The sequence below is a fragment of the Manis pentadactyla genome, chromosome 5 (assembly GCF_030020395.1).
Source record: "Manis pentadactyla isolate mManPen7 chromosome 5, mManPen7.hap1, whole genome shotgun sequence".
NCBI classification, from domain to species: domain Eukaryota; kingdom Metazoa; phylum Chordata; class Mammalia; order Pholidota; family Manidae; genus Manis; species Manis pentadactyla.
In genome coordinates this window covers 171,561,234-171,588,846 of record NC_080023.1, presented here as the reverse complement: position 1 = coordinate 171,588,846, position 27,613 = coordinate 171,561,234, and positions in this window count along the sequence as shown.

The following is a 27,613-nucleotide window of genomic DNA, read 5'->3' as shown; positions in this document are numbered from 1 at the left end:
ATCACTCTCCCGGTGCCTCATCCAGATTCTCTTTTCCGAGAAATGCACCAATCCCTGGGTGCTCTGAGCATGGGCTGTCAGAAGCTCGCAACTGTCCCCTGACCCTTCTCTGAGAATTGCCCTCAGCAGAGGAGAGTCACTCTCACATTAATGACTGACATTAATCACCCATTCTGCCCAAGTGTGGTGAGAATCCAGCCCAGTGGGGCAACTGTTTGATGCAGTTCATGCTCCATAGGTGCCCATGGGATTAGGCTGGGGTCAGGTCACCCACAGTCCTGGTGTCCCTGACCTAGTCTTAGTACTGCAAGCCTTAGAAAGCCCTCATCACAGGCAAATTGGGGTGGCTGATCACCCCAGAGCTAAAGCCCCACTTTGCTCAATAGCTTTTCCCCACCACGGTCCTGCTTCTCTCATGTCTCTCCAGAGCGTCGGCCGATGAAGCATGTGCACAAGAAAACCCATCCCAGGCTGTGCATCTGGAAAACCCAAATCTAAGCCACCCACTCACTGTGCGCCACTCTGCCAGCGTGAGGCGCTAACGGACACGCAAGGTTACTGCCATTATGGAACCTATCTTCTACTGACAACATAATTTTAGGTACACAGTCTATGAATTACAACGAACAAGACGTGCCTGGGAAGAGGTGGATACTATTAGGTAGAGTGGTCAGGGGCAGGCCTCCTACAGGAGTGACAACTGAGCTCTCGTGAAAATGTTGAGAAGCATCCAGCGATGTGTAGACATACAGGGAGAGCAGTTCAGACAGAGGGGGCAGCTGATGCAAATGTTCTGGGGAGAATATGCTTTTGGAGGGACCCTTCTTCTCCATTCGTGATGTTCCTTCCTGTGAAGGCAGCTCAGCTGGTGTACCGTCTAGCATCTCTCCATCCTCATTTCTCTGTCTCAGAGTAAGTGCAGGCATGGCTACGTGGTGAAGTCAGGCAGAACAATCGTTCATGTTCGACTCATCGGCACCCTTTCAGGAGCCAATCGCCTGCTCTCTGGGAGCCCTCTTCTGCTCTCTGCTTCTCCAGAAGCACCCGCGCCCCATTAGAGGTAACAGAAGGGGAACTCCTGCCCCGACGGAGTGTCACCTGTGACTGGCTGAGTTCAGTGTACCCAGCTTTAAAATTCAGAATCAATAAGCCTTCTCGACTTACAGACCTCATGCCATGTCCCCCTCCTTGGCCTCTACAGGATTCTAGGTGATATTTTGACCTCCATCTGCCATGGCCTCATTTTACCAGTTTGTTCTCAGTTTGTTCAGATGGGCAAGGGCAGGCTCTTCTTTGCCCCCTTTCAGAGGCCATATCAACTTTTATTAAATAAATGTTAATTTAAATTTAATCAACTTGAATTCATTTAGATTGATTAAATTTAACTTTTGACTTTTATTAACTAAAAATCATTTCAGATAGTTACTTGGAAAAGAGGAATTGTCAAATATGACAATTCTCTCCATTGAAAATGAGATAAATGAGTAGATTTTGAGAATAGTATCAATATCAATGACTTTGCTTCCATTGAAGCTAGGATTTAAAACTATAATAAATTCTGTTGTTAGCATAAGTAATATGTTTAAAATTATATTAAAGTTAAGAGCTTCAATACATCTACTTTTCAATTATTCAATACATTTTCAGCCGCTTTAAGGTTTTGAGAAAAATTAAATATCAAAAATACATAAAAATGTGTATATGGGTCCACATTTTTCCTTTTGCCTCAATTTTTATTTTTTAAAAATATTGCATTACAATATGATTTATTTTGATGACTGGGGTTTTGTTCCCCCTCAACCCCTTAAATTTTGTGCTTGGGGCACATGCCTTGCCTGGACTCAGAATTTAAGCAGGGCAGAGGTGGGTGTAGGGTACAGGGTGGGAGTGTGGGACAAAAATTTAAGGTGGTGCTTCACCTGCCCCACCTCACACATTAGTATGTTCTAGAAACAGGAAGGAAAATGTGTAAGTTGTGTTTAGTGAGCCGTGTCAGGAAAAGATAGAAGAGTCAGAGAAGTGGGTAAGAAGTCGACCCTACAGGGCCTTCTACATAGGGGTGGAGATACAGATTTCATCCTGAGATTGGAAACCAGTGGCTGGTTCCTTTCCCCCCAGTTCAGCAACCACAACAGCACCAAATCTGACTGACTATAAAGTAAAAACACTACTCTGTTTTTCATAAAATCCACTCGAAAGTTAAGGTTTCCCTTTCCTCACTGCCAAGTAAAAGAACTGATCAAAATGGTCTCTAATTTATTTTCCAACTTAACCCTCTGTAGTTGCCCACAAAATCTATCAGCAATATCATCTGTTCCCTGATGTTTGATGTTTTAAAGCTCTGTTCTTATATTTGTAAAAGTCGTGAATTTGAACCTCCCCATTAATACATAAATGCACAAGAGGTTATTAAAAGTCTGAAGAACCTTAATGTTGGTGACGGAAGAAAAAGCAGAGCCACTCTTGGATTATTTTTGAAAAAAAATTTTTTTTTCCCAAATTGCAAAAATGATATTTACCTACCCCAAAATCTGCCTCCTGTGATGGCATGTTTGTTTCCTTGTCTTTTTAGATTGTTAAAAATATTTTCTCGTAAATAATTATTCAGGAAATAGACCTATATGGTAACACTTAATTTCCTCTATATTAAGAAGATGTTGAAGCTTAATTCCTATTATATTAATGTTTTAGTCAATTAATGGAAATATCTCTATTATTTTCACCCATGTTTTTTGTGTCTTTTTTTTAACATCCAATAAACAGAATTTAAACTTTTGTTTATGATTCTGGGGAATCTCAAAATTAAATGTCCATGGGGTTAAACAACTAATATAAATATACGCTGGATAAAAGAAACAAGAAGGAGTGGTGGGGACTGTTGCAAAATTGGAGAGTGTCCATGTCCTTCTTAAAGGTGCTGCTCAAAACTGCTTTAGAGAAAATCTATTTTCACAATAAAACCCAGTCTTCTTATTTGCTGGTCTTGACGACTAACTCATTTTTAAATGCCACACAAGCCAAACAAAACATTATCTTTCAGAGTATTTACAACTGCTTGTGAGAGTTATCGTTCTGAACGTGCATCTTAGTGCCGAGTTGAACTACAGGATTGCTTCCAAAAGGATGTAAAGATACGAAGAATCAGTTGCCTCTAACAGCTCCCCTCTTCCTACATCCCTCCTGTTTCTTACATGTTTCTCAGTATCTGTTGCAAACAGAAAAGCAAATAAGGGAGCTTGTTAAACAGTGGCGTTATTTGGACCCAAAAGTTTCACTGAATGTACGTTGGGTTGCAGGCACGGGCTGACTTCAGAATGCTCATGTGAAGGAAAGAGTGTGGCCTTAGTGACCTCTGACCTCTTCCCCATTCAGAGAGGTGCTTTCACCTGCTCCTGAAGAACTATCTCTGTACTGGTTTTCTGTTCCTATAACCCTAGTAAGCCAGATCCAGGCCACCGTCCTCTGTCCTAGCCTTCCTTGTCCCCAGTAACCAGGAGGACTTCCCTCGGATATGCATCAGTCATAGTCCTTCGCTGCAAGCAAGGTACTAACTTAAGCAGAAAAGTTGATCAGAAGGATGCCTCATTGCCTACTAGATTGACAGAAAAGGCTGGGGTGCCAGAGCGGGGAAACGGAGGAGTCAAGGGAAGACAAGCCACGGGACCCGTCGCCAAGGCCATGCACAGGAGCAGACCCTTGATGAGGACCATGCTGCCCCTGCCCCCTCCCCCTTCTCCAGGGCCAAAGTCCTGGAAAGGAGCATGTGACTGGCCATGCCACAGTCCTGTGCCACACGCCGCCAGCTGATAGTAGATGGAGAGCAGCAAGGACTCTACTGCGGAACACAATGGAGAATCTCAAATACAGGAGGGAGCTGAGATGCCCGGCAGCCAAAACGTGATAAATATCTAATAAATCACTTTGCTACATAAAATCTTTCCATGGCTTTCCATGTCCTCAAGAATAAAATCCAAACTGCTATCTATCTTGCAAAAAGCAGCTTCTTATAACTCTGCAACTTCCCCTCCATCCTTGGGAGGAGTGGCCTCTTTAGGTTCTTGGAAGGACACCAGCTCTCCCCTCTCTTGAGGCCCTGATGCACGCCTTCCCCTCTGCCTGAAAATACCTTACCTCCACTGCTGCCACGTCAATGCCTGGATCCGCATCACTTGGGGCTCATGTCAGCACCACTCCCTGCTCCATGGAGGTCTTTCCAGACCGCGCCAGTACAAAACACTCATCTTTTGCCACACTGCTCCCTAGCAGACTCACACATTTCCTTCATATTTCCTAGAACAGCCTGGGAATATCTTGGGTGTGTGTTTACTCGGTGCCTGCTGACTTTGTGTTTGCTGATGTGTACACTGTCTATTCCCAAGCAGTTTACAAGCTCAGTGAAATGACCGTGAACCTTTCCGGAAGGTTTTGTTTTTCCCTAGCACAGGGTATAGTACTGGGCACAGAAAAGATGCTCTGGGATTACTTGTTGAACACATGAAAGAGTGCAGTCTTTCAGAAGACTTCCTGAGGGAAAAGCAGGCATTTATGTAGACCAGGAGTTTCAAACTGTGCCCCATTGCTCCATGGATTCCACTGGGAGAGAAGAAAATGAGCAAACTTTCCTGGACCCTACCCCCACTCCAAACCACACATCTCCTCTTATAAGTCTTACGGTTTAGGCTTCTAGGCAAGATTTAAGTTGAAGGATTTACATCTAAATGAATTTGGACAATGAATATTTAATTGGAAGAAAGGAAAATTATTAAAACAGGTTAGTACTTTGGGAAGCCTGATCAATATGCTAGCTGGTGATGATTAACACTGATAGATCATGATTATGCAAATTGACCTGCATCTTTTCTAAACCTTTTCCACAAAAGTGTAATTCTTGGGAAATCCCTGCTCATAAGGACCTAAGTGTGGATCTGTTTCTACATATGTTAGTTTATAATTCCACTATGGTTTCATGACTCTTTGGTGAAGTTTTGTGCCCATTGAAAACGATGTTGAATTCAAGCATATATGGGTGCCTTCCACTTCGAGGGCAGGCTCTAGGGGGGCAGAGCCAGGTTCACTGTGTCCACCCCACTACCTCCTTTGGGATAACGAGCACCACACAGAAGGTGGTTCACAAATATTTGATGAACCACAGTTTGAAAGGGGCAAGTAGGGTGACCAGAGGTGGGGTGGCAGTGGCAGCCTGGCACAGCCTTGGTCTCTGAGGTGAGGGTGGTCATCCACACAGGGAGGGGACTGGTGGATGATTAGTTATTAGAGTGGATGTTCATCCAATGAATAAATATAGTAAGGACAACAGCAAGCAGTTTTTTCACTGTTGGAGAAAAGGATACACATATGAGGAAGGAGAAAAAAAATTGAATTTTACATATATATACATATATCCTAGCTCTGTGCTCTGAAGGGACGAGGAATTACTGACTACCCAAAAGCAATCAGCACATCTAGCGCCCAGATCGTAGATTCTAAATATCATCCTGTACCGAAAGGAAGCTAAGCTTCTTGGGGTCAAGGCAAACTCAAAGAATGAGGCAGGAGCGGAGTTCAATGATCTTAGATCATCTTATGCCAGAAAGTAAGAATAGAGTAGATGTGTGAAAATAGAAATCAAAGTCAGCTTGAAAGGGTTCCCAGTGGTCAAGTTTGGTACAGTTTAATCATCAAAATGAACACCTACAATAACAGATTACACCCATTGAATAAAATATGAATCCATAAGATTGCACTGATACGAACAAATGGGAAAATAGAAATCTTCTTGTAAAAATGTCAACTAATAAATAAAATGTGGGGAACGATGGTGTTAGGGAATCACCATGTGGCAACGACCATCACTGTGACCATTTAGCCAAAGGATATCAATGGATGTGATTAGTATAGGTTTGATTAGGAATCAGATATGTATGTAGTCTCAAAGTACCTCCTCACAAAACACACATTAGTTCCCAAGGGAGAAGAGTAACATCCATAGAAAAAACCTGGAAGTGATCAAAGTGAACACAAGGGGACTGGCACAATTGCAGTCGTGCACCACCGATGGGGGTGTAGCGAGGACACAGCCACCATACCTGGGCCACCGTATTGTGATATTTTTGCCTTATATGCACGACTGCAATTAAAATTGTGAGGAAAGATCAGACAAACCCAAAATGAAAGACATTCTTGAAATGACTCATTTGTAAAGGTCCGAATTGTCAAATTAATGTCATGAAACTCAAGGAAATACTGAGGAAATATTCCAGATTGAAGGAGATGAAAGACACTTGACAATTCAATGCAACGTATGATCTTGGATTGGATTCTTTTGCTATTTGACATGATCAAAACAACTGAAGAAATTTGAATGGGCTGGATGGGTGAGACAGTGGTCATCTGTCAGGGTTAATGTCCTGAATTTGGAGGCTGTATTATAGTTATATAGAGTATGGCCTCATTTGCAGGAACACATACTAACATACTAGGTGGTGATAACAGCCTCGGGTCAGCAACATACTCTCAAATGATGTAAAGGAATAAAAAGGTCTTGAACAAGGCTTTTCTGGAAATTTCAAAGGATCTCAAAATAAAAAGTAACTGCAATGATATTGCCTTACATTCTGTGAACAATGTAGCCAGTTTATCTGTTAATAAAAATCAGGACAAATGAAAACAACCTAGGAGTGTTTCAACATGAGAAGAGACTTCTCAATTGATCAACTACTTTTCCTTCTGCCGTAAAAATCAGCCTCTCCCTTAGTACTCAGAGGCCATGTCGGATGGACCATTCACTATTTCAAAGATGAACCAAATGAACCAGGTTCCTGCTTACACAGAGCCTGCCTTTTTGCTGGGATGTTGAGTATTAAGCCCATTTGTATGAGAGAGAGAGAGAGGGAGAGAATGGGTCTGTGCGTGTTTTCCTGAGTTTTATGAGAATCTACTGAAGAAGACACACATAATTTTAAATAAAAAATGAATGAGAAAATGAGGTGTGCTCTCTTTTCCTCTCCAACCACTTCTATTTTCTTACCATGTCACTCACCTTCCTATCCTGTTAACAGCACAACAGCAAGGCAACAACTAAATATAAAAGATAAAGGGGAAAAAATGCACTTGCATGTTTTAATTTTTCAAATAATGATAAATCTTTGATCATTTTCAGTGGATTTAGAGGAAGCCCCATGTGGGACTTGACATCCGAGAAAATTGTCTCTGTGATCACTTTCTGTGATGCCTGGGAAAAAAATCGGATAAAGGAAAACATACTTAATTAGTTTTTCTTCCAGGTAAGGAGAGCTGACAAAGCAAAGGAAATGGACCTTAGGTCCTCTGACAGCTTGTGGTGGACATAAGGCATCATGGGAAAAGCAATGTTACAGAAGTAGAAATTCCTTTGGGAAAAGCCATGACATGTTCCTAAGAATGACAAGTCACAAATGAAGCTCTCTGTGATCTCGGCGTCTGTTCTGAGCTCCGCATACAAAGTCATACACCTTATACGACTTACTGCCTGTGCCACTGACATAGATTTATTCAGTGTTTCCAGCATTTCGTTGTATTTTGTTTTTAAGGAATAAAGTGACACTAAGTCTTTATTCCTTGCCCTACAAGAAGGAAATTCAAATTCTGTTATTTCCATAAAGGGCACTAGACTTGTTAGGTTTTAACTAATTTATTTTTTCATTGTTTTTCTGATTTTACAAATAATACATGTTCACTGCAGAAAATTTGGCAACTACAGAAAGGCAGTAGAAAGTAAGGAAATATTTATGTATGCAATCATTCTTTCAGTTAATATTTTAGTGTTTACTTGTCTATCATCTACAAAATGTTGTGCCACATGCACATATATATCGTATATAAGTGTATACATGTGTATATGTTTTGTCTAATATAAAATTCAATTAATAAAATCATGATCACACTGTTGTATGTACCATTTTGGCCGTGTGCTTTTTAAAATACAGGGCACTTCACAGATAAATGGGTCATCATTATTTTAAGCTTTTATATTTTGGACATATTTTTATTGTAAATCGTATTGTAATAAACACTTTAATATGTAGTAATTGAGAACATCATCATTTACTATTTTATGATAAATTCATTGAGATGGAATTGCTGAGTCATAGGGTATATTTTTGTGTGTGAGTGCATTTTCCCATTTGATTTCCTACTTCAAGGTTATATAACAAGGAAGAAGTAAGTCAAATGCTAAGTATTTTGGAATTGTGGGCATTCCAAAGTGTCTACTCATTACCTATTTCTCATTGACCTAATACAGTCGTGCAAAGACCCTAAGTCCCATAACTACTACAGAGACTTACAGAAATGTGTACTTTGAGGAAGAAAAAAACAAACGAAAATTGAGAGAAGAAATTTAACTTCTCTGTGGTGAGTTCTGTATAAGGCAAATGTTTATAGGGGTTTTAGGGATTGAGATGAGAAAAGGTGGAAACTGTGAGCAAAGCACTATCCTATGACCCACATTTTGAAAAAAGATGACAGGGGCATGTTAAGTTTTATTAGGCATGAACTGATATGTTTACATGGAAAACAATTTGCTTTTGTTGGCCAGATCCATTTTCAAAATGAAATCAGTGTCAAATATCAATAACGAGTCTCTTTTTTAAATCTCTTTTAAAAAGTTAGGTCAGATTTCACAGGATTTTTAAAGACTTGAGAGCAATTTTATGTTTACAATAAATTGGAAAGTAGAGATTTCCCATATACATACACTTGGGCCAAGCTGGATTTATCAGAGTCACTTGTCCAAGAATTTGGGTGAGGAGAGTAGTCTAGGCTTAGACTGCAGCACAGTTTCCTGAACAGAGGAAATGCAGCCTTCTGAGAGATCTAAGGCAGTGCTTCCTGGCCACACTACAGACAGGGCAGCGGCGGGACAACAGAGCCCTGGCCAGAGGGCAGAGGGAAGCAGAGAGAGCCAGCATCACGTCATGGGACCTGGGTCTAGCGTCTGCTTGTTAGGCCGCCTGTGGCCACCACGAGAAAATCCTGAATCCTGCAAAGAACTTTTCCTTTTGCTTACGCTATTTCAGAGTTCTTCACTATTAAAAAAAAAACAAATAAAAATAAATACGATTACCTCCATTCCACAGCTGAGACAGCCCAGGTTTAGAGAGGCATATCCCTTGTCACCTCGCTAGTATGTGGAAAAATTTAATTCAAGTGTCTAAGCCCATGCCTGCGATTTGTATTATTTCTGTATCTACATCCTGTCACCTCCTACTGTACTACCCTCTATGATTAGAGAGAGGTCTTTAAAAATAAAAACAGCTTTCAAAGTGTTATACACACATTCCTATATATATATATAATATTATATATTAATATATCATATACATATATATATATATATCGATGAGAGAGAGAGAAATAATATTCCTCTTGGATTTCACATCGTCATAGTGAGGGCGAAGCATCTGACATGAATAGGCATCCCAGCTGATACCAGCATGGGAAGGTAAGGGCAGCCTGGGAGAGCGCTGGAGCGTTGGCGTCTGTCTGCATGACCGCCAGGTCCTGGGGTCCTTCTGATCAGCTCTTATGTTACCATAAGTGAGGTACATGACAGGGGTGAATTTCACCATGTTTAACACGGAGCAGGTCAGGTGCACACCAACCAATCTGACCTCCAGCTGCCCGGGCTGCATGCCAGTTATGCACAGCAGGTGTGGTGGACCCAGGACATTCTGGTGGGAAATCCCATGTGTTCCTCCTCTGCTGTCCTTCCCAGAGGGAACTCTTAGACACAGAATGCCATCTTTAGGCACAAGGCAGGCAATGCAAAACCCGGATGCCATAGAGGAAAGATGCCATTTCCCATTAATCTTAGAACACATCATTTCATGTTACCTTCCCTTTTCTCTATTTTCTAGAGACACAGGTACCAATAAATTTAAAATTTCCTCTTAACTTTAATGCGCAGATAACAGCAGTGCTGTAACAATGATAAACAGCACCTGGAGCCTGACCTCAGTGTCGGGACTGAATTGAAGACGCGGTGGGGACTGTAGCCAGCAGGAAGGCATCTAATGCACTTAAATGGGAAAAAGTCCTAATAAAAAGGCATCAGCAATTTTCACCATCAGGAAATGGAGCATCACGTATCACTTAATCTTACAATTTTTTTCCCTTTTCTTCTTTTGTAACATCATTAAGACTTGATTCACAAAGCATAAAACTCAGCTGTTTTAAGTCCACAAATCAATGGTTTTCAGTATATTTGGTCATACAACCATCACCAGGGTCTACATTTAGAACATTTTCATGATCCCCCCAAAAAGAAACCCATTCCCACGAGCAGGCACTTCCGTTTTGCCTCAGCTTCGCCCACTCCCTCGGAAGGCGATCCACATGATCTAAGACAAGCAGATCATTTCTCTGTGGCATCCCGATTCTGCCCTGCCCGCCGTGTGTCTGAAGTACCCACTTCCTTTGACCAACACACGTCTGCTTTCTGTCTCTATAGATTTGCCTGTTATGGACCTTTTATATATAAGGGAGTCACGCAATATGCGTTTTCCTGTGACTGACTTCTTTCACTTAGCATAGCGCTTTTGAAATTATCTATACTGTTGTCACAATCAGTATTTGAAGAGCAGCCAGCAATCCAGATTTTTATGTGAACTCTGCATTGTTAAGTGATGGCCATGTATTTTAAGATGTGATGTAGTCAAACTAAAAGATATGTGAGAGCTGGTCTGGGTTTTAGGCCACTATTTTGCAAACACTGCTGAGAGTATGGACGTTATAGACAAATGTAAAAAACCACTGACGTCAGAGGCTAGTTGCCTCTGTGTCCCCAGAGAGTGGAGAACCAAGGGCGGGAGGGGACCCACCTGGGTGTGGGTAATAGGACACACATTGTCCATAGAGAAATTTTAAGTGATCACAAATGACTAAAAGGTGGCCTGCTTCTCATCATCGTACTGACAATTCTAAATAGTATTAGTAATAAAAATAATCTTTTCCCCCAAACAGATTTTGTTTATCTTAATTCTCATCGATTGTTCAATTATTAGCAGGTCTATTAACATATAGATGGCTTCCGATTAGCACAGTGTCTTTACTTTTCCTTGAGTAAAACCTGTTATGTACACAGCAGTTTATTTGCAGAACTTTCCGCTGCAAGTTGGCCCTGGAGCAGGTGGGCTCAGTCACGTGCATCTGTTTCAAGAATAAACTCTCACAGGTTTGGAACCCTTCAAGCTTGCCTCGGGCACAGCGTGTCTTCGACCGCTGTGGAACTACCTAGTTTTGCATTTAAACAGTAGATGCGAAATAAACACAGATCACCCAGGGATTATAATAAAGAAAAAATAAGACGGGATACTTCAAATCTGTCCTTTTATGTGACCACTTGGAGTTCTTAGGCTTAAAAATTTTTAAGCTTGCTTAATACACAGAAGCCATAACATTATTATTTATGACTGCAAAAGACAAATATGTAGGTGTGATTTCTTTCTTGAAAAAATGTATTGCTATCATTAAAAACTGTGACTATGTTGTTTTCCTTTTTCAGAGTTATTGGTTGTTATGCATATACGTATTTACTTCTTTTTACTGTTTATAAAAGAAAATTCACCCTATCTGTATTTCTTTTCTGCCATTATTTTGTTTCATTTCATAGGAGTTACTGAAAAAGTTTTGCAAATATAGAGGAAGGGAGGGATAAAATGCGATCCACATCAGGTACCAAGAGTACTAGGTATGCCCCTAGAGAAAGAGAGAGAGAGAGAGAGGGAGAGAGAGGGAGAGAAAGGGAGGGAGGAATAACAAGAGTTCATCAAGTAAATTATGGCATGCCAATGGTAAATAAATTCTTTCCTTCATTTGACAAATAATTTAGGAACTGAGTGTGTTAGACAGTTTTCCAGTTACCTATTGCTGTATGACAAACTGCCAGGAAAGTCAGTGGCTTAGTGTTTTTGCTGTGTAACATGGAAGAAACTCCAGCATGTGGTTATGCTGAGAACTGTCCAGAGAAGGGGCAGAATAACACTGACAGAGGAGAAAGCAGGAAGGCTTGCTGGACAGAGGTCACTGAAGTAAGACCAGGGATGAGATTGGCTGCACAGGCTGTGGAGTTTGCTCTTAGGCAGCAGGCCTCGGAGTCCCTGCGGGGCCTCATGGTGTGGGACCCCTTCCCTCAGGCCCTCCAGGTCCCTCCCAGATGCCCCCACTCCCATAATGCACTACACGTACCCAGGATCCCAGACTTCTCTGTTCAAAGAGCCTGCATCCACTTCTAGGACCTGAGAGACTCTGTTCCCAAATCAGCTTTCCCGAGGATGGACCACACTTCTGGGGGCTGCTCTTTACTTGGAAGAGGAGAGTGAAACTTGAATAAAAGAGTCATGGCCAGAGCTGGGGCCTCCAAGTATCGCTGTTCTCCAAGGTTTGCAAACAGCTGCGGGCTTACCAGGCCGTTTGCTGCAGTGCCCGGATGAAAGAGGCTGTGAGGCAGAGCCTGTCAGTCGGTAGGTGATGGTACTGGCGTGGAAGCTCTCTTGTGATGGCTATTTTACTGAGAAAATAAAAAGCAACATCATCTGGCAAGGTTGGAGTGGGGGGACGCTTCAGATTTGAGAAGAAGAAGGTCCGAGGAGAGAGGGGAGTCAACGGGCTCAGAAAGGTTGTAGGAGAGTCAGCAGCAAGGATGGCCCCCTTGAAGTGAGTAATTAGACATCTTTGATCAGACCAGTTAGTGGCCTGGGTTTAGGCAAGAAGAGGTAAAATCTGGACTTATCCTGTGATGTCCTTTTCTCTGATGAGTGTGATGAAGTCCAAGAAAGTTGAGGATGTGTCAGAAGGGAGATTAAAGCAATGCAGACTGACTCTCAGCTGGGTAAGAAAGGTGGTAAAGGTCAGAAACAGGACAGGACTGTTAGTGGTGGCAGCTCTGCAGTGCGTAGGTTCTGGGGGAGTGAAGTGTTGCCGCAGCAAATGAAGGGAGTGATGACGTAACACGGGAGGTGGTTGGAGACAGGAGTCGTGACACCGAGAAGGAAGTGGTGTCTCTTCAGTGGTGATGACAAAGTTGAGATTAGAATATAAGGAGAACACAGGAGGCTGGAGAGTACCATAGTGATGGCACTGGGAGTTCAGGAGGGTTGGATGGTTCATTCACATTAATATGGAAATTACCAAGATCACGAAATAATGGCTAAGCAATTGAGTGAAAAGCATGACTCACAGCGGGAGTGTAGGAAGTCCTCATTTGAATAAAAAATGACACATATTCTATACAGCTGTCCAGACATAGTTTTAATAATCCATATGCACAGTCTATACACACGCTTGCATGTACAAGCATAGATGAATCCTGGAAAGAAATACCGACATCACACCCATCACGGACTCTGATGACGGAGTCTGGGGAACCAGAGGTTCACAGGTAGGAGCAGTCAGGTTTTCAGAACAGAACCATTTGCATTGTCAAAATGTTTTATAATTTATCTGCATTATTTCTTAGTTCAGAAATGAAGGAAAGCAGCTAGTTAATAAAAAAGCAAAAATAACATTGATCTCAGCTGGCCTTATTCATCTGCACTCGCTTTTCTTACCACTCTCAAGAAGTACTTTAACTGCAGCCAAGTTTTGAGGATAAAACTCAGAATAATCAGGATGATTAAGATACATTTAAAAGTCTCTGGGTTGCAAAAAGATGGATTTTTCTTGCTGCTGGCAATGTGAACAACAAAAGTCCTATTCTTTAACCAAGGCTGTGTCTTGATCAAAGACCAAATGATTGCAATTTAGCTGCCCAATGTCCCCTTGCTGATTTAATTAACATAACGCTCCCTCACCAAAACGAAACAACATTATAAGCTGCATTTATGAAATGCAGGCTGCCAAAGGATTGGAAAATACTTTTCCATTTCCTTCTGTCTGTCATCCAGGAACAGCTTAAATGGTTGCTTAGGATGTTCACATTTTACTAATCAGGGATTCTCCTGGGGAAAGAGGGCTCAGGGCAGGAGGCAGCTTGACCACTGTGCTGAAGTAGATGATGGAAATCACACTTGGACTCCAGTACAAGATTCCCCCCTCTCTGGGGACCACCCACGGCATAAGCTGAACTTGACTGAGAGCAACCGCTCTACGAAGTTGCAGGGCAATTGTTATTCCTAAGTGTTAGATCGAGTCTACAAAGGCAAATGGACAAGGCAACTTTTCCCCACATTTCCAGCATTCCTCTCCCTGAATGGTGATAAAATGATGCTCCCTCCATTTGGACCTTTTTCAGTTTGGAAAAGGAAGTGTAGAGACAGTGTGAGCAGGGGTTCTTCAAGTGAGGACGGCAGCCCAGTGATGTCAGGTAGTGTTTGTGAGTGAATGGGGCCAAGGGTAAAGGAACCTCTACTTCTACTGTCACCAGCCTAGCCCAGGGGAGACAAGGGGACCCCTGCAAGCTGGAGAGCTCACAGCTCGTCCAGGAGGCAGATACTGTGAACCTGCAGCCAGGCACTGCAGGGTAGCCATGCACACAGTTCCTGGGGCCAGGCCACCCATCTGGCTCTGCCTCTTGGGTCTTGGGCAAGTTCCCCAGAAAAGATAACCTATTTTGCTCCCAGCAGTCAGTGTGAATTTTTAAACGTCAGTCGAATAAGGTCTCCACAATGCACCCGACTTCCAGACCTCTACTGGCTTCCCACTGCTCCTGGAGTTAATTTCATACACTTAGCATGAACTTCAAGTTCAGCAGAGCCTGGCTCTGCGCATCTCTCCAGCTTCATCTTGAGAGAGTATCCCACCCTCACCATAGCTCAGCCAAGGCAGCCTGACATCCTGGGCCAAACCCTTCCCCAACTCCAGATTTGCATATGCCATTACTTTGATTTGGTTTGGAATTCCCTTACCCACAAAACCACAATTCCCAGCTGGAACATTCTTTCCTATCCCTCAGTTACCTCGCGCAGGCTCTAGCATTTCCTCTGGATTCCAGAGTGACTCGAGCTGGTAGTACTTACACAACATGCATGTTAGTTCATTTGATGTCCACCCCTCCCAGTAAATCATAAGCTCTATGAAGGCACACCACTTTTCTATTTTGCTTACTCTCAAGTTCAGAGACACTGCCTGACACATAGAAGGTGCTCAATAAATTCCCGATGAATGTAGGATGAACAGGAATTTATGCAGTACCTTCTATGTGCCAGTATTGTGCAGATAGGGACACAAAGATGAATCACACATAGGTCCTGCTCACTTAGACAACAACAGCTATAAGTAGGGATCACAATGCTATTTTATGTGAGACTATCTACTTCAAAAAACTACAAGGAGCCTAGCATTTCAATTCTATGACCCAATACTCAAAGCAGAGAAAATTAATCCAGGCCCACGAGTGTGATTTCAGAGCTGAACAAAGGGGAATTTTTTCTCTTTCTCACATATGACTATAGTCTGAGATGCCAATACCTGGCACCAAGATGCCGATTCTCCTTCCCACACCCAACGCCACACCTAATTAGCTGATGATAGCATCCTGTCCGGGGAATGAACTTCTGATCCCTCTTCAGCACAGTGCAGGCAGCACCACCAACGCATCAGTTGTCATGAATACGGCCTCTTTTTCCATCCCCCTTTCTAGCCTAGAAACCCATGGAAAATAGCCAGGGTGAGAACTGACAATTGTTCCAAGTGCAATGTCTTCCTCTGCTTGCCCCTGAGGCTCAGGCTGGCACATCACCTCAGAATGAGCTGTTTATGGCAGCGCCCGGCACCAAGCCACTCTAATCCCCCTCGGCCTCATTCTTAAGCCCTTCAAACACTGTCTTCAAGTGGATTGTTTCCTCCGTCTATTTGTGGACTCTCTTTTTCTTATTTTGAGAAAGATGGACAAAATATTTCCCCAAAAAATTACTTTAGAAAGTCATTCTCATATTTGTATCGGACACAGGAAGGCCAGGCTTTATAGGGACGGTGCATCCCTGAATTTTCAGTTCTAGGAGAGTGACTACAATTTCAGGTTGTTTATGATGCACATCAATTCATAAGTCTTCATTATTTTGAATTACTTCATCATGAACCTAATTATTCCCTCACACAAACGTGTATAACTCGGCCCAGTAGGTATCCTTCATTAAAGGATTTCAAGGCTATTAACTGAAAATCCATAGACAAATTAAGTCTGGTCTCTGATTTCATGTGTTTCTTTTGTGTTAGTACTTAATCGTGAAGCAAGCACTTCTAACCATAACCCACTTCAGTGTGTGGGCACACTTGCTCTAACAGTAAACTCTAAGCTCCCACTTCTCAAGATCTGGCATTTTTCATAACATATTCAAATAAATAGAAAGCTCAGTTTATAGTTAATGGATTATTAAAAAGCATTTTTCCAAAGAAATCAACATCTTTTCCCATTAAATATGAAATATACTATAAAGAGACAGTGTTGGCTATAAATAAGGATTCTTCAAGAGCTGGGTCATGCTCCTAAATGGTGAGGAGATACGATGATGTATCTACAGAAATGTAAATTACATCATTACAATAATAACTATAGCGTATAAAGTAATAGGAGTAACTATAGTGTATTTATCTGCTTAGTATATGCTTCCTAGCACCATATTAAGCATTACATATATGATAAAGCATTTTATCTTTTGAACAATTATATTATTATCTCCATTTTATCCATGAATAAATGGAGGCGCAGAGAAGTTCAGCAATGGGCCCAAATCCTCCCAGCTCGCAGGACTCGCAGCTGGCGGAACCCTGCCTCAGATCACACCATCGGCAGATTCTGACTCCGGAGTTCAGGCTTTTAATCCTTGTACTGTACTGCCTCTAGCACTTGGCATGACTCTTTTTTTTTTTAAGGAGCAGCCCCCCCCATGAGCATTGTTACCTTCTTTATTATCCCTTATATCAACAAAGACCAACTAAGTGTTGGTCTGCAAAAACTGCTTGAGCTGTTCCTTATTTCATTTTTCATAATGGAATCTTAAATTCTATGGCTTTTGATTTCTACAGATTCTGAAAATGTGCTGTCTGTTGGTTCCTCTAGGTAACTTTTCTTGCACTGGGGGTACTATCTCTGATGTCACAGGACATCACAGTGAACTCCCCAGGGTCAAGGACCCCCTTACTTCTCCTACTGGGAGCTGTAGGGGTTCTACAATTTTCTGGATCAAGCCAGCTGAGCTGAAAGGAGAATTCCATCCAGAGGAAGTTAATGGCAGTTATTAAAGAGCTACATTGTTCCAGGAAATCTAAGTTGCCAACCAGGCAGTCTGCCATGTGGTCCAAAGGAGAGAGAATCTCATCTTGCAACAGCTCGCTGCCCATGATTCCTTAATAAATCACACAGATCCCTTTTGGGGAAGTAAGAAGTGGGTATGAAGGCAGCTTAGGGTAAGAAAATCTCAGTTATTTTGTGATTATAACATGAGTTCTTCTGTTCACAAACTTCTAGACTCTTTCTTGCCAAAAGTAAAAATGAAATTCATTATAAAATAAGAACATAGGGAAAATGTGGGATAAGATGAAAAATATAGAAGTAATAGGTGTTTAAAAAGGTTAGAGCAGACCAAAAATGAGAAGTTAAAATAAATATGAGATAAAACCTGAAATATTTAAGCCAAGAGAAGCAAAAGGATAGAAGCAACAGAAGAAGATAAAATTAATCCTCGAGATAGACATCCTCAAGTCTATGATTAGGATTTAGAGATTAAGATGGAATATTTTCATTATTTAGAGGGAAATTTTAAGAGGCTCTGAGCTAAGGAGATCAAAAAAATGAAACCATGGAAGTGAAAAGATGAAAAATTGAGATATTCTAAGAAAAGATTTAATAGGTAAGGTAAACTGAGTCAAATATGAACAAACCAACTCCTTGTATATACCTAGAGCTGTGCTTATACTTGAGAGAACCTCAGATCACCTAAAAACCCAGACTGCTAGGCCCTACTCCAAGAGTTTTCAATTCAGTAGATCTAGTTTGGAGCTTGAGAATTTGCATTTCTAGCAAATTTTCAGGTGATGGTAATTCTGCTGCTGGTCCAGGGTCCCCACTTTGAGACCCACTGCCCTAGAGAATCTCTGGGATGTACCTGCCCAAACATATTTGCAACAGCATTTCCCATAAAGCAAAAAGGTGCAAACAACTCCACTAGCTATTGCAAAGACACTGGACAAAATAAAGGCATTTTTAAATCATCCAGTGGAATTTCCAGTACCAGTGAAAATGAAGAAACTGCAGCTACACATGATGATCTAGAAGAATCGTAGCATGCTGACTCCCCAGAAGCCAGTCATAGATGACCACCTGCTGAGCAAAACTATTTATCGAGCTCAAAAACAAACCAAAGTTATTTCAGGATACATGCATATGTGGTAGACATAGTTTTCTAAGTATAAGAGTGTGATAAACTCACAACTCAGAGAGAGACAGGAAGATAGGCCTGGGAGCACTGGAGAGCTGACCCACATCCATTCTGTCACTATGCTTAGTTTCGGCAAGGAAGTCACAGGTTTTAGTTCATCATTACTCTGAATCATTATATTCAGTCTGTAAATTTTATATATATGTACATACATATATATATACCATGTATTAAATACCAACTTTTAAAATACAGTCACCATTATGGTTAATTTTATGTGCCAACTTGACTAGGCCACAGTTCCCAGATATTTGGTCAAACACTATTCTAGATGTTTCTGGGGAGGCATTTTTTTTAGGTGAGATTAACACCTATAGACGTTGAGAAAACAGAGTACCCTCCCTCATATTAGCGGGCTTTATCCAATCAGTTGAAGATCTTAAGAAAAAGACTGACCTTTCACAAGGAAGAAGAATTCTGCCAACAGACGACCTTCAGGTCCAAGTTGTACCAGCTCTTCCCTGGGTCTCCAGCCTGACAGCCAACCATACAGATTCTGGGCTTGCCTAGCCTCCACAGTCACTGAGCCAATTCCTTAAAATAAACACACACACACACACACACACACACACAGTTTATATATATATATGTAATTGGTTCTATTTCTCTGGAGAATTTCAGCTAATTCATTCCCTTTTTCCAAAAAGTATTTCACTCTTCAGTCTGGACTTTGAAAGAGAATGAGTGCCTGGCTTGGAGTGGTGTCAGTGGGAAGGTTTCCTACTTTCCCTTCAGGAGGAGGCTTCTGCTGAGAAACTGAGGGTCTGAGAGACAGAGTCACCCATACCCATCACGCAACTTCTGGGACAGGATCGCTTTCAGCCATCCAGGTGTACAAGGTGAACAGGTCTGAACTCAACAGTGTTTTGAGTTACGGCGACAGCTCCAAGTAGCTTAAGCAAGAAGAATGAACGTCAGAGCTCTTCTTACTTCTTTTAACTAAAACATCCAAGAAGAGCTCTGACGTCATACAGGCTGACACAGAGGCTCACATGACTGTATCAGCTCCCACCTCTGCTCTCCTAAGTAACCCAGATACCATCACCCCTTGACACCACCTGTGGAACAAGTGTTTATATTTCCCAATAGTTGCAACAGACGTTCTCAAGTCAGATGTCATTGTCTGGGGAGGGGAGGGCATCGTGGCTGGTCAGCAGAATGCTATGATGTAAGGCTTCGGTGCTGACGTGAATTCCTGCGCCACTTACACCATCAAGTCACACAGATCAAAGCTGGGAGCGAGGGTGCTCCTCAGTGGAAAATCAGTCGGCATGTTGTTACCGAGGAGAGGAATGGATGCTGAGCAGATGAAAATAATAACAGTAATAATAGTAATATTAACAATAGATATCCAATCCACAGAGAAGGGTTTCTCCTTAGAGACAAGTGACTCTGGCTAATTCTGTGAAACTACCGTATAGCTGGATGCAAGAAAATATCTTTCATGGTATAAAAAATGTGCCAGAATCACTGGAGTTTAGAATTGGGTGAGCTTTTAGACTTTTGAGTATAATACCAGCATCTCAGAGAGAAAGAAATTGAAGACCAAGGATATTAAAAATTGGTTTAAGATCAATCAAGTAAGTAAGTGGCAAAGGTGGGGCATTAAGTGAAAAAGCCAAACATTTTCTTAATTTGTCAAGAGCCGGAGAAAAAGGAGAGGCATGTTCTAAGGATGGGATGATCTGGAGAGTTACGTCAAGCCCACTGAGAAGTGCTGTTTTACAGCCTTGAATCTTAAGTACTCTTCAGAAGCCTGAATTTGCAATTCTTCTAAAACTTACTCACTTTAATACATTTTCCAGTTCCATTTATTTAAGGCTTATTGACACCAGAACTGTTTAGTTCATCAGCTAAGGTCATAACAAATCCAGCCTAAAAGCATGTATATCTAAATTTCTATAGCAGAAAATTCATGTCCATACAATATTATCTTACATTAAAAAGAAAACAGTTATGAGATTCAACTGTCTCCTTCATGCCAGAAGTCAAATTTTCATGTGTTCATCTGCTAAATATCAGTTTCACTTATATTTCAAACTACTTTTATTTTTAGCTACTCAGCAGGAAGATACAGCATCTAAAGATCCAATTTTCCTGGAAAATCAGGTTCATTTTATTTGTCTCCTATTAGTACAGTAGCCATGAGAAGGGCTACTTCTCTATTCGAAGATGTGGATACGGAGCCTGCGTGAAGGAGCAGACTGGCAAATGCCACCTCATTAACAACCAGAGTGGAGTCTGTGGAAATACGACTCAATTCCCCATCTCTGGGGCAGTTGCAAAATAGAGTCTGGCATCTCAAAGGATCTGTCTGTAGACCTTCTCAAGTCTCTTTGATTCCATGTTTCATCTGGCTTCCTCCATAATCACCGTAATTACAAACCATACCACTTAATGACTATTAATGCACGTGAGGATGATAACAGGAAGCATCTGTCATGCTGAAGCTACAATGCCTGGAAACTGACTAAGTAGGGGCCCTGACTTGGTGGTGCACAACTACTCGTTTGCACCACTGCAGAGGAAATTTAATTTTGTGCTTCAACATTTTTTATTATGAAAGGTTTCAAACAGTAGCGATCGTAATAGAAAATAATATATCAAGCACCCATTTATCCTCTATCCAGATAATGTCTTAATAGTTCACTATATCTGCTTCCATTTATTTTATTTTTTGAAACAACACATTATAGATACAGCTCAAGACCCTTTGTGCCAACTATGACAGACGTATGAACTGGAAGTAACCATGGCATAGGGGTAAAGAATCCCATTCTGGTGCCAACATCTGGATTTGAATCCCAGCTCTGCAACTCATGGTCTGTGTGACCTTAGACCTTGTCTCCAAATGCGAATTAAAATTATGACTTATACAAAGTGTATCAATTAACAAAACATGTCACAGTATATCAAATAAAAATACATCCAATTTTAAGTGGTGAGAGCCTTTGAATAATCCATGGTAGCAAAACACCAAATCTTAAATGAAAAAGGCTACAAAACACTCTCCCTCTATAACCCTGAGGCTCTAGTAAAAGATGTCATAAAGATATTTATTTTATTTTATGCAAAGCTTTAAATTTGACACTTGGTAACAAAGAGAGGAAGTAAATAAAAGAGAGCAAAAGAAGTTTAAATACCTTACTGATAAATTAGAAAAATATGCCTGTGATTATCATTCATTCCACCAGTGTAGTTTATTATATTCCAAGAGACAAATGCATTTAGCATGCTGACAAGTTCAGTTCCCTAAAGCTTTATTACCCAAATTACTGATAACCTAGGAAATTGTCAACTGCCAACTCTTTTAAAGGGTAAGCATAGCTTTTAAAAAATTTTGTGATGTCTTAAGAGGAAAGTCTAGCAGCTCTTCAGGGCATCACTGATTGGTTCTCTAGGAAACAATTCCTTTTTTTTTTTTAGAGTTGTTGTTTGCATGAAGTCCAACCTTTTGCTCATTTTCTATCTTTCCAGTTATCAATTTGCTTAAGTGGCCAGGCTATTGGAGTTGAAATCCACTCATAAATTCTTCAAGTAGGCAACTTAGTAGAAAAAGCATTATGTATATAATTCAACTGTGGACTTCCTGTGTATTTTGGGATTATCCAATTTTTATTAAGGAAAATCTTCATATGGATTAGAATATACTTTAGAAAATGCATGTAAACTTTAAATTACTATGAGACTGAAACCTGAGATTTAGCATTTGTTCTGTAGATGATTCTGCAATATATAATTGTTGCTACACTTCTGCTAAACTCGATCTTACATTCATAGTCATAGTTTTCTCAAGAAGAAGGAATAAGCATCCTGATATTAGCAGCTGGCGTGCTAAGGTGCAAATAAACTGTCCAAGACTGCAGACGTCCAGCATATGACAAAGATACAATCTGAACCCTAGATGTCAGAAGCCAATGTCTGTTTTCTTATCCCATGACCTGAGGTATGCCTGTGTCACTAAAGAACACTTTAACAAATCATATACACTGACACAGATGCCATTTGACTGTAACATCACGATGCTTACCCAGGACGAGACAGCATCCATACCAAATCAACATAACTCTGTCAAAACTGGTCCCTGATCATTTAGAAACAGTTTAATAAGGAATATAGTGAATATGGTGATTCAGCACTTCTAATGTGATAAATGATCTTTAACTGCAGTTTCTCTTCCTGTATATGAACCATACACATTTCTCTGATGAATTCAAAAAGTCATAAATATGGCAATTTAACTATTGCATATCTAGCTAATGAACCCTCTTCAAACAACAGAAATCATTAAAAATACCAACTTCCTTTCTTCAGCGATCTAAACTTGTGATTAAATTGTAGTTTCCAAAATAAAAATGACAAACAAAAATAAGTGCCCATAAAGCTGATGGAAACATAAGTCTAACACAGATGAGAAAGAAAATGAGACTGAGAGGAAGTAGGGACTCTGGGAAAGCATCTTCAGCACATCAAATACACAGGGATTTAAAAAAATGAATAAAATGCTTTACATATCATTGAACCTTATGTCACTAGAGAAAACAAATTTTCAAGAGGTAAAATGATGAGAGGTTAGCAATTGATACTATTTTTCTCTAATTCTTTGTGTAAATCCTATTGAATTTTTGCTAATAATTCACTAGCCAATCAAAGGTGATGATAAAGTGTGTACCAAATCACTACCTGTTCCGTTATTCTACTATAAATTTATATATAACTACATATAGAACAGGATACAATATAAGTGCTTGTACCACATCCAGTACATTTGATAAGGTGTGGCTATATGTTTGTGGAAGTAAGTAGGCTCCAAATTGCTGAAATTGATTATCTATAGGTCCAAAATTTCCCAGAAAAGTATTCATCTCCATCTCTCTATGTTATGGATAAATATGTAAAATAATCTAATAATCTAAACTAAATAAAATAATCATAGCATTAATAACCATAGAGGTTCTCAAAATACCAAAATACCGATCTATTTTCAGTTATTTTTCTAAAGGAAAAAATACAGGAAGGATTCAAGAAGTGAATGGAATAAAAACAACAAGAGTCAAGAAGCTATTACATAGCTGGCACCGCATGCATTTGTTAACTGAAAATGCTCACTACGCTGGAAAAGAAATTAAATGAGACATTTTACATTACAAGTGCTCCTCAATGGCTGGCCTTAAGCAATCTTTCAATATGGTAAGTGCCTGGGAAAAAAAAATCTTCAAATTATTCATTTATATATATATATATACATACTTAATTTTCTCTCAAGTCAGAATATTTACAAATCTCACCGTCCATTAAAATGTATATATATGTGTGTGTGTATGTGTGTGTGTGTGAGAGAGAGAGAGCGAGATTAAGTAAAACTAAATGGTGGTCCTTCCCCCTTACATAATTGATCTGCAGATTTGTTCCTTTATGCATCTAACTTTAAAAACTCACATATAAATTATGTATACGCATACAGACTTATTTGGCAGTATTACATAACGGGCAATGGTGTAAGCTCTGGACTCAGAATTCCTGTGACTATAGCCCTGTTCTAGCACTTGAAATCACATGCAGATGTGGAAGTTATTTAGCTTTCACAATTTCCAACTCTATAACATGGGATAACATCCTTACATGGATGAACTTGAGTTCATCCATGTAAATAGCTTAGAAAGTACCTGCCAAAGTAGACACTCAATGAGTGTTGTCATTTTCTCTTCATAGAAATATTGAGTCACTAGTGATGCAAAAAAATGTCATTTACTAAATAAAATAATCATAAGAATGACTATTTTGGGAACTCTAATGGTCTATTCAAGTTGTTTCCATTTAAAATCACGTATTTACTGTACAACCGCATTAGTCAGCCTTCTGTGATGACGTTGCATAACAAACAATCTCAAACACTGGTGGCTGAGGCAATCTGTGTTTCTTCCTTGCAGGTGGGGTGAGTGTCTTGATTGCTTACTCCCGGCTTGAGTTGCAGGTTTGGGCCCCTCCACGTCTTCTCATTTCAGAACTCAACTGAAAAGTCCATGGTACCCACGTCTTGATGTTCTCATCACAGAAGCCAGGGGGCCCAGAAGAGTAGAAACTCATGGTGGCTTTTAAAGCCTCTCCTTGAAATTTTCGCCCTGTAACTTATGCCCGTTTTACACTGGCCAAGGCAAATCACTTGTGCAAGCCCAAAGTCAGTGCAGCAGGAAGGGTAACGATAGGATGACGTTTTAAAGATACACAACTCACTGCAACAATCTGTTGCTTATGCCTCTGTTTCAAAAAAGTTAACACACCTATACTCAAGGCATTTTCCTTCCCACCACTAAACACCCGGTTTCCAGAGACCACGTTGTAGTGAAGAACCTATGTATCCAGAGGCTCTGCTGCTTCCAATCCTGGCTCCACTACCTCCAGGATGTGAGAACTTGGACGAACTATTTAACCTAGCAAAGCCTCCAGCTTCTCGTCTGGAAAATGGAGACAATAGTAATCGTAACTCTGTGTTGCTAGATTAATGCATATAAAGTACATATAAGGCGTTTAGCACATCACGTGGCATGTAGAACTCAAAAGCCGCTTCACTTCGGGCTATGTTTTATTATGACCGAAGGGTGAGTAAAGCCAGATCAATCAGGGGAAAAGCCACATCTGGCCGAGTCTGAAGGATACCAGGCATGAGGTTCTGAGTCTTCTCTCAACAGAGATGCACCAGACACTCACTTATTCCTGCAGCAACGATCTGCAGCAATACTTGCGAAGTGTTTTCTGTCAAGGAAGCTTGTGTGAGCCTACCAGGTCAGAGTTTTTATTGGAGTCTGTCATGTAGGAGCAGTGCCTTCATGCCTGACTACAGTTATCCAAATTCCAAATCGCCAGAAGGAAAGTACACAGTCATAATAAACCACATCGTATGCACGAACTATCTAGACAAGCTCGTACAGTGTATTTGCAGAACACTCTTATCAGTAGCTTAGAGAACATTCTCAGAGCTCAGTTTCCAGTTTCCCTCTTAGTCTGCTGGGGAGGGCACCATTCATCCTTCATCATAAACCTCTTGACTTGCAGTTGGACACACAGTCTCCCAAAATACAGCTTGAAATCCACAGGACTAGATTCTGACTGATAGGATGTAAGTGGAAATGTTGTGTATTACTTTTCAAAAATGCCTTAAAGACGTGCGAATTTGAGGGTGTGGGCTTCTGGTAGCATGTGTGCAAATATGACAACTTGAACCGAGCAGCCGTCTTAGACTGTGAGTTAGAAAACCAGTGCTGAGGAGAGCAGAAGCAACGAGGTAGAAACAGCCTCAAGTGCCTGACAGGATTTTGGTGGTTAATTTACTGTGTCAACTTGACTGAGCTCAGGGATGCCCAGAGAGCTGATAAAACATTGCTCCCGGGTGTGTCTGTGAGGAAGAGATTAGCATCAAATCAACACAGTGAGCAAAGAGGATTGCCTTCACCAATACAGTTGGACACCATCCAATCCACTGAAGGCTTGACTGGAACAAATTGGCAAAGGAAGGGCAGATTCGCTTTCTCTGTTTGAGCTGACTCATCCATCTTCTCTAGCCCTCAGATCACCACCCCTGGTTCTTGGACTTTACTGGGACTTACACTGTCAGCCCCCTGACTGTCAGCCTTTGGACTCACACTGAATCATACCATCAGCTTTCCTAGGTCTCCAGCTTGCAAAGGGCAGATGGTGGACTTCACAGCCTCCATAATCACTTGAGCCGACTCCTATAGCCAATGCCTACTGGAGAGCCCTAACACTGGTAGAACACCACACAGCCTTCTTACCATCTCCACGTGTCTTTGAGAGGAGAGACAAACATCTATCCTGTTTAATCCACTGTGGTTTTTATGTTTCACTTCTGATAGAGCAGGGAGAGGAATTTGCTTTGAGCATGTGCACTAATTCATAGCTATGCAGAACTCAACTAATATTTGTAAATTGATGAAGTCCCTGCCTATTTCCCCTTGGAGCTCTGGGAACCCACCTTAACACGATGTGCTCACTACCATGCCAGGGCACAGACCTGAAGCCTCCATTCACAACCAGGATTTCCAGGAAAGAAAACTAGGAGGGATTGTTGTACAAATGTAGCACAAGCTACATAATCATTCATTTCAAAATAGAATTACAGACAAGCATATTCTTTCCATAATGTTGTTTTATGGCGCCTTTTGATGGGTATCATTATTTCCTCCCAGTGCCCATATTTTTCTCAAATGTTGAAATCACAAATTTCTCTAAGCTACTCTGATTCCCTCTTCTTTGGTTTGTCCTCTTATTCCACTCCCACCTCACCCACAATAAAATAGATATAAATCAAAATGTAGAAATTCATCAAGGAGGCCACCCATTTCTGGGACAGGAAGGGGGACTTTCTCCCTCTAACCAAGGGAAGCAAAATGTTAGTATTTGCTTTGTTGTTATTAGCTTTAACACTTGGTTTCTTTTCTGGGCCATTTCCCTGAGAATCTACATGAGCAACACGAAAGTTGAATATATTTGTGATGAGAGCAGATGTGTATATGACTTCTCTTGTTAGTTTTTCTCCGAGAATAAAAAAATCTATTTGAATACACATGTCATTGCATTGTAAATAGGCATTTAGTTCTGTTCTGCACAGGGAGCTTTCTAAAGCCTGCTGATAGAATTCTGCCATTATTTCCAAAATAGTCCTCACCGAAGCCTCCCATAATTTGATGTGTAAAAGCCTTCATGGCCATAGCTGAAGACTAGTCACTGGATCTTGGCTAAAGGCAGGTGGGTGTGGGTGGTTCTGGCTGAGACGCTTTTCCCCCAGTTAGAAACACGGCCCTCCCCTCCCCTCCCCCAAGCCGAAGGTAAACTGTTCACCTTCTCAGTGAGGTCCCTCCTGCCCATTTTATTTAAGATTGCAACATGCCCCTAGAACTCCCAACTTCCCTCACCTGCTCCATGAGCCGGGATCTTTTTCCTAATTAAATAGTCCCTCGGACAGAGTCTGACACGTGGTAGGAGTTCCATATATAATTGCTGAGAAGAATAGTAATTTACTTCCTAATTGTGTTTCTGTAGGACTAATTGCAGGGAAATATTCGTAAGACCCAGAGGATACATTTTAATCCTCATCATGTTTAGAGCCTGATGTATTTTTTAAAAATTTGTTTTATGATTTTAAAAATTAAAAATGGGGACCCTAGAGACTTTGTACTTAGAGT